Raw genomic sequence first — 12,008 nt, forward strand, 5'->3', positions numbered from 1 at the left:
CCTTTTTTTCACTTTTTTTCCTTTTTTTTTTTTTCTGTAACTGTCTTCTATTCCCTTCTCTTACAATGTATTTTACATACTGATTTTCAGGCAGAGTTTACTGTTTCCTGCAAAGAGCAGAGCTTGTGAAACTAGCAGCTAGAGTTATTGTTTGCACACAAATAGACTAAGATCATAAAGTCCCTGGTGATCCAGGACCCATAGAATGCTGACTAGCTCTAGCAGTGCCAGCAGAAATTTCATAAGCCAGTGCTTAGATTTCAGTAGGTTCACTCTGTCCAGTTCTTTCCACCTGACAACTGGTTAACCCGACCTTATTGCAGCCATAAGCACTCCCCTCTTCTCAACCTTGTAGGAATGTTTGGGCAGTCAGGGTCAAGTCTTTCCTCTGAAAACACCTCCCAAATTCCTGGCTCGGGTGGTGGTGGACTGAACACCTCCAAACACTTTAGACAGTGTCCCAGGCATCTGCCCCGGGGCACCAGCACTTGGGTGGCTCAGGCATCAGAGGGGTGAGAGGCGGGCACTGCAGTGCAGCTGAAGAATGGCATTGACGGTTGTGTAATATGCAGTGCAAAAGTGTTACTGAGCAAGAGGGGTTACATGAGAAGCTATTTCAGATGCTTCACATTCTTCTTTGACTTTACCCTGGCATAATTTACAAGTGGAGACAAGCCCTTATACATGAGGCATAAAAAGTAACAGAGGGACTACTGCAATGAAGTGGTGAGTATTTCCAAGAGTTAAACATGCTCAGCGCCAGTAATATAGGGAACAAAGTCACCTTCTTGCTTTTCTGAATAGCTGCAAATCAGAATAAAGTGTAAAAGTGATTTGGCTGTATCTTGGTGCTAATCTGCTTAGCTAAGAACTGGGCTCAACATGTATTTTTTCCAGCTGGACCCATGCTGTGCTGCAGTGTGTCTGGCTTCTCTTCCATTCCTGTGCAGTGAACCAGGAAATTCTGCAACCGCTTCCTTTTACATTTAAGAAAGGTATTCCTTGAATTAAATATGAGCATGAACAATAATTTCAGGACAGAGGCTCCTGTTTTATTTATATTAATAGGAAATTTTATTTATTAGGTGTTTTTCTCACATTTTAGTGAAGACCATATTTTTGGTCTTGGCTTCCATATACTACAGATTCGTGTTCTGATAGCAAACCACTGTATTACAGGTGCTGTAGGTAAGAGGGAACTGGTGGATCTGGGGTACTCAGTCATTTGGGAGAATGTAGATTTGGGGCTTAATTGCATTAGTGAACTTTTCATGCAAAGTGATCAGCAGCGAAATAGTTAATAAGAATGAAATCTGTCAGGCTTCAGAGTTAACATCGATTGGGATGAACAGAACAGTTCACACCTCTCAGAACTAATCTCTCAGCCTGAAAGTTTTGTTCACTGTTCAGGAAGGTCACTTAATTACCATGAGAAACACAGACATAATCATATAATGAAGGTTAAACTCCAGCATGTTATTCTGAGGCAAGGAATGGAAAATAAAAGCAGATCCGGTAGTTCTGCAGACATGTATTAGACGGTCTATGTTTGTATTTGTTTTGACCGAGTCTCATCCCTCAAAACAGGCAGTGTGAATCTCAACATCAAATATTCTTTGAGGGGCAAGGACTTTCTTTTTTTGTATTAAATATGTTTCATTCACATTCTGTTTTATACAAGATGTTACTAAGAATTATTATCCATTGTAAATACTAATAGGAAAGTAGCCTTTTCTGGAGTATGGCATCATGTTAAAAGATTAGTGAAGCTACACTGACATTAAGCATGGTTTAACAGCCTGAGTAGACAAAAAGTCTTTGGCATAAACAAAGCCCCTTTGATTTTGTGTCAGTTAGTTACAGTCCGTGGGAATAGAAGTATAAGAGCACTGAAAAAGATATCCCTTGTCACTGCATCTAGTCTCTGTTAGGCAACCAGACAAGATGAATCCTTTTTAAGGTGCTCTAAGGTGGACTGAAAACTGAGGACACAACGCAGTAGTCCTTCAGGTGTATATGTAATTTGTTTTTACATGCTCTGATAGTGGCACTTGTCTCTTCAACACCATTCACAGCTCTGTATGTTCACTAATATGTTAAATTGTCCAAGCAGTCCACAAGTCGCTCATGTAGGGAAACATGGAAAGTGTGCTGAATGGAAGAGGACAATATTTAGATGTTTTCTGACCATTTTATCTTGCCTTACTTTTATGTATATGTATATATATATATATATATATATATATATATGCCTGCATCTTTATAATTTATAAACTGTACCTCTCATTAGTAGACTTGTCAATGTCTAAAGCATGCAAAGGATATTAATATTCACATGGGAATTTTTCTTTATTATGTGAGGAATGCTGGAATGGCCTTTTTTCTTTGTGTGGTTTCACAATTTCATAAAACTTACAGATTTATTATTTCATTAATTATTTCCTAATTATATTGATTAATTATTTAAAAAATGCAGATTTAATTATTTTCAAGAATGAAGGGTAAAGGTACCCTTCAGTCAAATTTGGCTGAGATCAGCTAATGAGGTCAGAAGTTATTAGCAGAGAGATACAAACTGATAGACTCAAATATACACATTCTGTGATCTCCTTGGGTGTGTGACTAAAATGTGTCTATTTTCATCTCAATTTATAGAAGCTAGAGTCATGAAAGAGATTTCTACTTTATCCAGTTCAGTACTTGCATTTTTAAACTGCTCGATCTTTTTGGCCAAATAGGTCTGTATTACTCATCTCCTGATTAAGATAATTATATTTGGAGGAGCATTGCAGACAAATCTGCTTGTCAGCATCTGCCTGTGGTAAATGTCAGAGTCCTGGGAGGAAAGACTTTAAGCAGGTGGTGTGAGGAATTTTAGGGGTGTCACACGGAAGCCCAGCCTGAAGTGCTGGTTGTATTTGCAGCATCTCTGTGGGCATGACTGATCATGGTAAGATAGGAAACATGAAGACCTCTCATGTTACAACTCAGCAGGCAGTATGTGAGACATGTTGGCAACAACCAGGCCACTGAGTCTCACAGCAAGAAACTGTCTGGTGTGCAGGCCAATATGAGCTAAACACCAAACCAAAAAGGCAGTATGAAAGTAGCACTAGAATCATAATCCCATAAAGTCACTGCTTTCTACAAAATCCTTGCACAAGAATAAAAGTATTGGAAATGGGAATTGAACCTCTACCAGATGTTAGCATGTTGGAAAAGCACTGTCACACTGGAAAAATACATTAATAACAAATCAGTGATAAATTTTGGTAGGGAATATATTTTCTATATGGAGTGACATTATAGAGGAAGTTCTTTACCAGAATCTGAGAAACTTCAAGGAAGACAAACATTTCTATAGCAGAGCTGGGAACTCAGGTTCTGTGGCTGAGAGTTACTCTTGTCTCTGAAGGAAAAAGAGGTCCTCCTGCTGCAGGCTGACACCTTGGGAGACAGAGGTGGAAGAATAAGTTCTGAATTGTAGAGGACTTTCTCCAAAATGCATGGACTGCTGAAATGCCCAGCTTCAAAACAGTGACAGCTGGTTGCACAGAACAAGCATGCAGGTTTGAATAACCTTAAAAAAAAAGAGAAAGGATATAGTGTGCAGTGATCTAAAAGCAGCATAAATTGTCTTTGAAGCAACCCAAAATACACAAATAAAAATACTCAGCCTTATGAGCAGTCAGTCAAGAGAAGTGGAAAAAAACCCAAACAGGCATATCCTAATCTCACTGTTACCAGAGAAAATGAAAATGGCAGTACACACAGTGACTGAGAACAATGATTTCCAATACAGAGAAGACTGTCTGCAAAGTGACTTTGGCAAATTCAAAGATATGTGCTGATTCAAATATATAGACACACTGCAGAAGAAGACTGACAACTGAAAGCTGCCATATTGCTGGGGTTATAAATAATCACCAGGCTATTGCTGTTCAATAGTCCAGCTGAATTGTGGAGCCAACTACAGTGCAACTCCAGTGCCACATCTAAGTGCTAATATCAGACTTTAGAAACGTGACAAAGGACTGATTATATTTACTAAAACTTCCTGGGGCCACTGGACACATGCAGGCTGTCAATAACGAAAATCCTGAAGCAGACTACACTATTGCTTGGAGTGCACAGCTGTTGACACATAGGGATACCAGTGGCTTGTTGAGCAACAAGGCAGAGCAAGTCACAGAATTATAATATCATAGAATACTTTGGGTTGGAAGGGACCTTTAAGGGTCATCTAGTTCCACCCCCCTGGAAAATAGCAGAGACTTCTTCAATTAGATCATGTTGCTCAGACTCATTCAACCTGACCTGGAATGTTTCCAGGGATGGGGCACCAACCACTCCTCTGGGCAAGCTATTCCAGTGTTCTACCATCCTTCCTGTAATAAATTTCTTCCTTATGTCTAGGCTGAATCTTGTCTCCTTCAGTTTAAAAACATTACCCCTTGTCTTTTTGCAGGGAAGATGAGGGAAGCTGGGAGGATGGTAGACAGGAATAGAATGGGAAGGAGGGAGCACATCCATTCCAAACTGAGTTTATGCCCTTCTACTTCAGTTTCAGTTTGCCCTAAGTGATGTGTGAGGTGGGTCAGGAGAGAGAAATAGCACAGGAGGCAGACTAACGAGAAAGTGACTTAGAACTACGAGAGCTGCACCTCGCCATGGCCAGACTGGGATGTATCCCTGGACTGGGGGCTTGGCATCATCTCACATGAGCTCATCTGCAGCCCAGTTCATCTGATTACTAAAATCGATATAGCTGACAAAGCAGTTCATGGTAAGCACAACAGAAGTGAAAAGGAACTGATATTTTAATTGGTGGTTACATTCTTGCCACATTCTACATCAGGTGTATGTATCCAAAATGCAACAGATTCCATGTACCTGATAGAAGGAATAACACACACAAGCCTCACCAATTCCTTAGTAAAAAGGAGACCTACCACCTCTGATTTTACAGCCTATTCAGAAGCCGTCAACTAAGGAACATGCCGTGGATTTGTAACATCTCTGGGACAACACATTCACAGGCCAATGAGCAATGAGTTCATCCATATGTAGGTTTTTTCCTATCTGTGGTGGATACAGTATAGATAATAGTCTCAACACAGGACAGATTTAGAATATACAGAGGAATACAGAGCATTCTTCTTGGGGTTTGCGAAGAATTTAAACCTTAGGACATATTTCAGGGACTGGACACCATGAAGCAAAGTCAAGGTAGAATTACTGAAATGCAAAGTATCATTAGCTGTGATAAGGCCAGTGAAGGAAAGTCTGACAAGGCTGCTAACAAGAGGTATTATTGCACTCATTGGAACTAGCACAGAGTGAATAAGCAGCCTAAATGTATTTAGAAATACTTCAAATAAACCAAGAATGTGCTCTGAGCCAACACCGCTGAGCAGAGCACTCATTCAGTACCCATTGCCACTTACTGGGGGCATGTTACTGTGAATTATTCATGGTTAAACTGGTTGCAACTTCAGGAACTGGTTCTAACATGTTAAGCTAGTGAGCTTGTTGCTAGTGACCTTCTTGACAATCTTTGGCACAGCTGTTTTGGGCATATGGGAATCAAGTTAGGCCTGATATGGACTGAAAATGGACTTTAGATGTAAGGAGTATAGCTTATGATATGATTGTCATAGAAAAAGGAGTTGTTGAAGCTATCTGAGTCCATGAAGTCAAACTGAAACAAATGCTGACAACAAAATATTAATCATCAAATAGACAAACTGAGGTGAGAAGAGCAGAGTTTTTCTTTTCCCATATACTCTGATGTTGCTTTTCAGGACTGTGAGAACTGTAAAACGATAAGAAAATGCCCAGGCTGCTGGATATGAAGGAGAAATTGTGAAATTTTCAGTAAATTTTTGCATCCTGCACATGTCCTTGAGATAATTCTGAAATATTAAGACAGACTACAGTGATACAGCATGGAACTTAGAGGAGAATCTGAAGTGGATATTTGAAAGAATAAATAAAACTATAAGCAAGCACCCGCTTTAAGGTGCTAAGGTACCATGCGACAGCTGGAGGTACCTGATACCTCAGGAGGAGGGAAAGTGGCCTTTTGCAAAGCCCGCTGTACCAGATCCCTGACAGAGACAGGAAAGAGATACATCAGATTCAGAAGAAAGTGTGGGCTTTACTTCCTGCAATGAAAAGTTTCTTTTGAGCACAAGGTAGACTTCTGTCTAGATACAACAGAACACCATATAAAGGCAATGCTAAAAGCAGCCCTGAGAGTGCAGAGGCAAAAGGGGAAGAAGGTGTGGTGTCCAGAAAAGTGATACCAGGAGACAGGTAGGTAGGTTGATTCAAGCACAAATTTAAACCACTCAATATAAAGCTTTTCCAGACACTTTCAATGTTAAGGGGTTTGTCTTCTTCATCATCACCATCATCATCATTTCCCTAAATGCAATTCAGGGAAGTTCTATATTGTACAGAATATTGGATGAGAGTCTTGCTCATTTTCTAATCAATTCCTTATAAGCCCACGATCAATCTTAACAGCTACTTACCCTTATTGGTAAGAATTTTCTTCTTGTGTTTCTTCAATCATTATAAACAAGACAATTTTTAGAACAGCTGAAAAAAATTACACTGTGCAAGATATAAACTCAATTTATAGATTTATAACTATTATAATTTTAGGCATTTATATTTCTAGGCATTTCCCAGATTGAAAGGATCTTAAAAAGACTAGAGCTTCAGACAGAAATTCAGGAGAGATGCTTTCAATTCACTCCTCCAGCACTGGCTTTCTGTGTGAATTTCAGTTCTTTATACTGTGCATCATGCCCCATTCTTAAAGTGTGGATATGTGTGTGTGTATTTGCACTTACCTACTCCAATGCTGTCTGATGCACTCTAATGACAAGAGTGATCTGAAGTGTATTAAGATTGGACATATATACACCAAACCTATACATGCCTGCAGATATTTACTTTTTTGTGTGAATATTTCTGAATGCTAATGCTTAAATAACATCCAATTAACTACATAATACTATTTACAGGAATAAAGTTTAATCACTTCTCATTATCAGCTTATTATAATCATTAGTCATTATTTATATACCAACCAGATTAATTAGCATTTTATGTGCATTAGGCATATGACCATATACGTATCTGTTACCTACCTGCTCTTTTAAATTACAAACATCATAGAATTTGATTCATTTATTAGTCCTTTTCTGCAAAGTTTTCTTTAATGTCCAGTAATAATACATACATTCAGTTTAATGTATTCTGGCTTAATTTGGTACTATTCCATAGGCAGAAACTAAAGTTACATCTTTCTTGCAATGCTTTCATAAGATGTCCAAATTAAAGAACTTTCTGTTTCATACTGCAGAAACATATACTTCTCACATATCATTCATTAGAAGCAATAATGGCACTGATTTACCTACTTCTTTACAACACTGATTTAAAATTAAATGAATTTTTCATACTGCTGCACAAGAAAACCTCCTTCTTATTACACTTCTGCTTTTATTCCTGCTAGTGAAGCTGATATGAGACTAGAATGAGTTAGAAACAAAAGATTTCAACTACAATCTGAAAAAAAGATGATTAATTATTTGAGGAGAGTTGGACAAAAAGAAGAAAAAAATTCTCTCTTCAAATCAAACAGCACCATAAAAACATAGAATCATTAGGTTGTCCTTTAAGATCATTGAGTCCAATCTTCCCTGGCACCGAGGTCAGTCTGACAGGCTTGTAGTTTCTTGAATTCTCCTCCGGCTCTTGTAGATAGACATCATATTTGCTAACTTCCAGTCAACTGGGACCTCCCCAGGTAACCAGGACTGAGGGTAAATGATGGGAAGTGGCTCTGTGAGCACTTCTGCCAGCTCCTTCAGTACCACTGTATGGTTCCCATCCAGCCCAATAGACCTGTGCGAGCCTAAGTGGTGTAGTTGGTTGCTGACAATTTCCCCTTTGGTTGTGGGGACTTCATTCTTCTCTCCATCCTTGTCTTGCAGCTTGGGGTACTGGGTACCTGGGGAGCAACTGGTCTTTCTGGTAAAGTCAGAGGCAAAGAAGACATTAAGCCTTTTCCTCATCCTTTGTCTCCATGTTTGCCTGTGCATCCATTAAGGGCTGGAGATTTTTCTTAACCCTGCTTCTGTTGTTGATGTATTTATAGATGGAATTGTATTTTCTTTTATGGCAATAGCCAGACTAAGTTCTAGTTGGGCTCTGGTCCTTCTGTTTTTCTCACTGCACAGCCTCATGCCATCCTTCCCATTCTCCTGAGTTGTCTGCGCCTTCTTCCAAAGGTCATATACTCTCCTTTTTATCCTGAGTTCCAGTCAAATCCATGCCAGTCTTCTTCCCCTCTGGTTCATCTGTCAGCACACTGGGACAGCCTGGCCCTGTGCCTTCAGGAGTTCCTTCTTGAAGAATGTTCAGTCTTCCTGAACTGCTTGACCCCTCAGGATTGCCCCCCAAGGAACTGTCTTGACCAGTCTCCTAAACAGGCCAAAGTCTGCCCTCCAGAAGTCTAAGGCAGCTATTATTCTGAACTCCTCTCTTCTTTGAGATTTGAAAACTTTATCATTTTGTGATCACTGTCTCCAAGACAGTCTTCAACCATCCCATTACCCACCAGTCCTCTGCTCACAAACAGCAGTTCTGGCCAACAGTTTCACTTGTCATGTCCCTCACCAGCTGTGTCAGAAAGTTCTCTTCCACACACTTCAAGGAGCCTCCTAGACTGTCTCCTCTGCTGTGCTGTACTTCCAGAAGACATTTGGTAAGCCTAAGTCCACTAGGAGAACATGGGCTAGCCATGAAGGCACAAATCTACAGGTGCCTTTACTGAAGTAACTAAGCCATGTCAAGGCAAAAGTGTCAGGATGAAGAACACTTGTTCTGGCTTCATCCTATGCACTTAATGCACCAACTCCAAACGCCTGCAGCTCTCACTCATAACTTGCAACTTTGCCTCTCCTGTCAGGAGCTGTTACCTTAGAGAAAAAAGAAGACAAGAGAACAGTATTGTTGCCAAACTTTCTTTTCGAGACATGGCAGAAAAAATCCTTAGCCACAAAAAGGAAAGAGAAAGGGAAGGAGCATCACTTTAGTATGGTGCTTGCCTTGAGTCCCAGGAGACCCATATGTCGGGCTTTTTTTTTTGTCTGAGAATCTGGGGTTGTTTTCCAGATGTACCCACTGCTTTCCCATTCTTCTCCGAGGTGGTAGTGGGGGCAATGAAAGCATTTGACAACACTTTTCTATCCATTTTTGATAGGAAAGTTTCAGGACACATACAACTCTGATACATTTTCTCTTAAGATGTGACCCTTTGACAGTGGATTAGACTGGAATTGAAAATTTTTAATCTGACAAATATAAACATGCAATCACAGGAAGAGGAATTTGCTGGGACCTAGGGAACTGGGTTAGCTAAATCCTCAGTTTTTGCTCAATTAAAAGCAAGCAAGAAGTACTATATTTCTTGCAGGAAGGTAGTTTTGCTCTGATAGATACTATGAAATCAAGACTTCTCCTTTCAGCATGGGGTGGGAAGCAGAATGCTTCCTTTTAATTTCATGATATTTTGTGTTAAACCCATAGCAAATTAAGCTGATTGCCTAGAGACTATAGCTACTGCTTATAGCTCACAAGAGAGACAAAGCAGTGTAATGATCTGTGACTGCATACCGTACATGTAGACTACAGCCATCAGTCAACTACATAATCTTCAGCATCAAGATTCATTAAAGTCAGTGGGAGTCACATTGTTAGAATGCTGTGTGCAATTTGGGAAACATAGGGGTTAATACTATAGAATCAAGAAACTAGGTTAAAAAAAAAAAGAGGTGAAAAAGAAGCTGCTAGAGCAGAAGTGGATGTAGCCAGAGAGTAGTGCTTGTGGCTATAGATTACTCTTAGATTTTTGCCACATAAACATTTTGAAAAGAAAACAAATGACAATCTATCATGTCTTAGGAGGTGGCATTCTTTTCCTTTTCAGTTATACTGGTTTGATTTATTAAGAAATAGTATTTTTTTTTCAAAATTATTGCATACTTATGAGCATGTGTCACTACACCCTCTTTCTTCTCAAATAACTAACTTTATTATACAAATAACTCACTTTATTATATGGGTCTTTGCGGTCTGAAAGCATTAAAAAGAAAGTTAAGCCTTAATTATGGGCTATAAGCTGCTAAAGGGAAAATAGCAAAGTGTAGCAATGACATCTGGACTAGTACTAGTGCACGTAATGCATATCTGTCACTGACAACTCACTGGGTTACATTTAATTCACAATCATCAGTCATGTCTTCTATTCTAAGTAAAAAAAAGAAACCACACTAGTATCAGTTGTAGAAAGCATGTCTTCAGAGGACAGATTCTCCATGTATCAAGATTCAAGAGGATAGCCTTATAGACGTAAATGGAATAGATAAATAACTGACAATAAATATTGAGAGTTTCATATCCTGTTTTAACATTTAATCTACCATTCTTAATGAATTTTTGTAATTCTTCTCTTGTCCATACACTCTCACTTTCTGAGTCTGACTCTTCTTTCTCTTTGATTTTGAGGAAATGTCTTTATGTTCTCTTTCTGTAAAACAGGGCATAATTTAGCAAAGCAAAGTAGCATCCACCAGCTAAGAAGAAATAAGGGTTTTTATTAAAAATCTGAGAACCTGTAATGGTTACAAGATCAGCCCAGAGGCTGGCTAAGCCTTTACTCTGCATGGTTGAATGTTTGTCTGTGGAATATGGAGTGCTGGAATAAACAGTGTTGAACAGAAATCTGTTTGAGTAAGAGCAGAAAATACCAGCTTCATAAACCTTGGGCACAAAACCACTCTCTTAAAATCTTGCATTATAGCCTCCTTTCTCTTTGAAATGTGTAAGCAGGAACCTACAGGTGTTTAGAAATTTGTCTTTTAAAACATGAAACTGTTGCTTCCATGGCTCTACAACAAGAAGACATATGGATACAGCTGAATTTCACTTAACAACTCAGTTGAGGCAAACAAAATAGCAGAAGCTATGGTAAATGCAGACCTCTTTGATCCTAAACTAAATGACAATTTGAGCACTAGCACTTGTCCAGATGCTTTTGTTACAGATCAGAAAACCTGTTTGGCAAGCTCTCACTCATTTGGCTATAAGCTTTTCAGTTGCCCTCCCACTAGATGTAGTCTCACCACATAAGTCATGTTTCAAGACAGAGTGAACAGATGAGCTTGTCTTACTCAATCACTAATATTGATTCACACATTCACACAGAAGAAATTGCAAGTTTGAATTGTCTTGGCAGAGCATACACCTTACACATGCACTATTAAAGATTAAAGAATTAGCAGGTGCCCTAATCGTAGGCCTGCAGGGTGGGTTCTACAATTTGATGACACTTCATTATCTTTGTCCTCTTCATGCTACAAAGTGACCTCTGACTAGGTGCTCTTTTTGCCGTGGTTTATGGCAATTACGATTCTTGTTCATGGTAGATTGGCTAGAATCTATTTGGACTACCTAGTGTATAATCTTTCTTTATGTATTCCTACTATACTACCATAAGCATTAGTACTGGCCCACTGGGTATCATTTTACATTGGCTTTCAGGTATACATTCCAATTATTTTACTACCGTACTGCTGTTGGAGCTTAATGTTGAAAATAGAATCTACTTTTCACGGGATCCACCACAAAATTACAACTTTTGACACCCTAGGTTAGCTTTCACAAATAAATATGAAATAGGAGGGCACTTTGTAGCATGATGAATACTAAATTAAGAAGTTAAAATGACATAAAGTAAGGAAATTTAAGTTATGTGCTCTGAAATAACTATGTGTTAGAAGAAACCCTAGTCATAATGGCATCACAAGTTTAAAACAAACATTTTATGGTATGATGAGTTCTATTGTAAGCTATTATTGCTACTTATTGGTTTTGTTATGGGAGCACCTAAAGGCCCAGCAGTGCTAGACACTGAACAACAATTTTAT

The 12,008-nt window shown here is 39.0% G+C and overlaps 1 long non-coding RNA gene across 1 annotated transcript in view; it reads left to right on the plus strand.

Annotated features, from left to right (window-relative positions):
• The first annotated feature begins 519 nt into the window (after nt 1–519).
• The window catches only part of LOC139671917 (uncharacterized), a 139,711-nt gene continuing 128,222 nt past the window's right edge, over nt 520–12,008 (plus strand). The window contains exon 1 of the long non-coding RNA XR_011697819.1: nt 520–726. This is a non-coding gene — a long non-coding RNA (uncharacterized lncRNA). The remainder of the gene's footprint in view (nt 727–12,008) is intronic.

Source organism: Pithys albifrons, chromosome 5, assembly GCF_047495875.1.
Source record: "Pithys albifrons albifrons isolate INPA30051 chromosome 5, PitAlb_v1, whole genome shotgun sequence".
In the NCBI taxonomy this organism is placed as follows: Eukaryota; Metazoa; Chordata; class Aves; order Passeriformes; family Thamnophilidae; genus Pithys; species Pithys albifrons.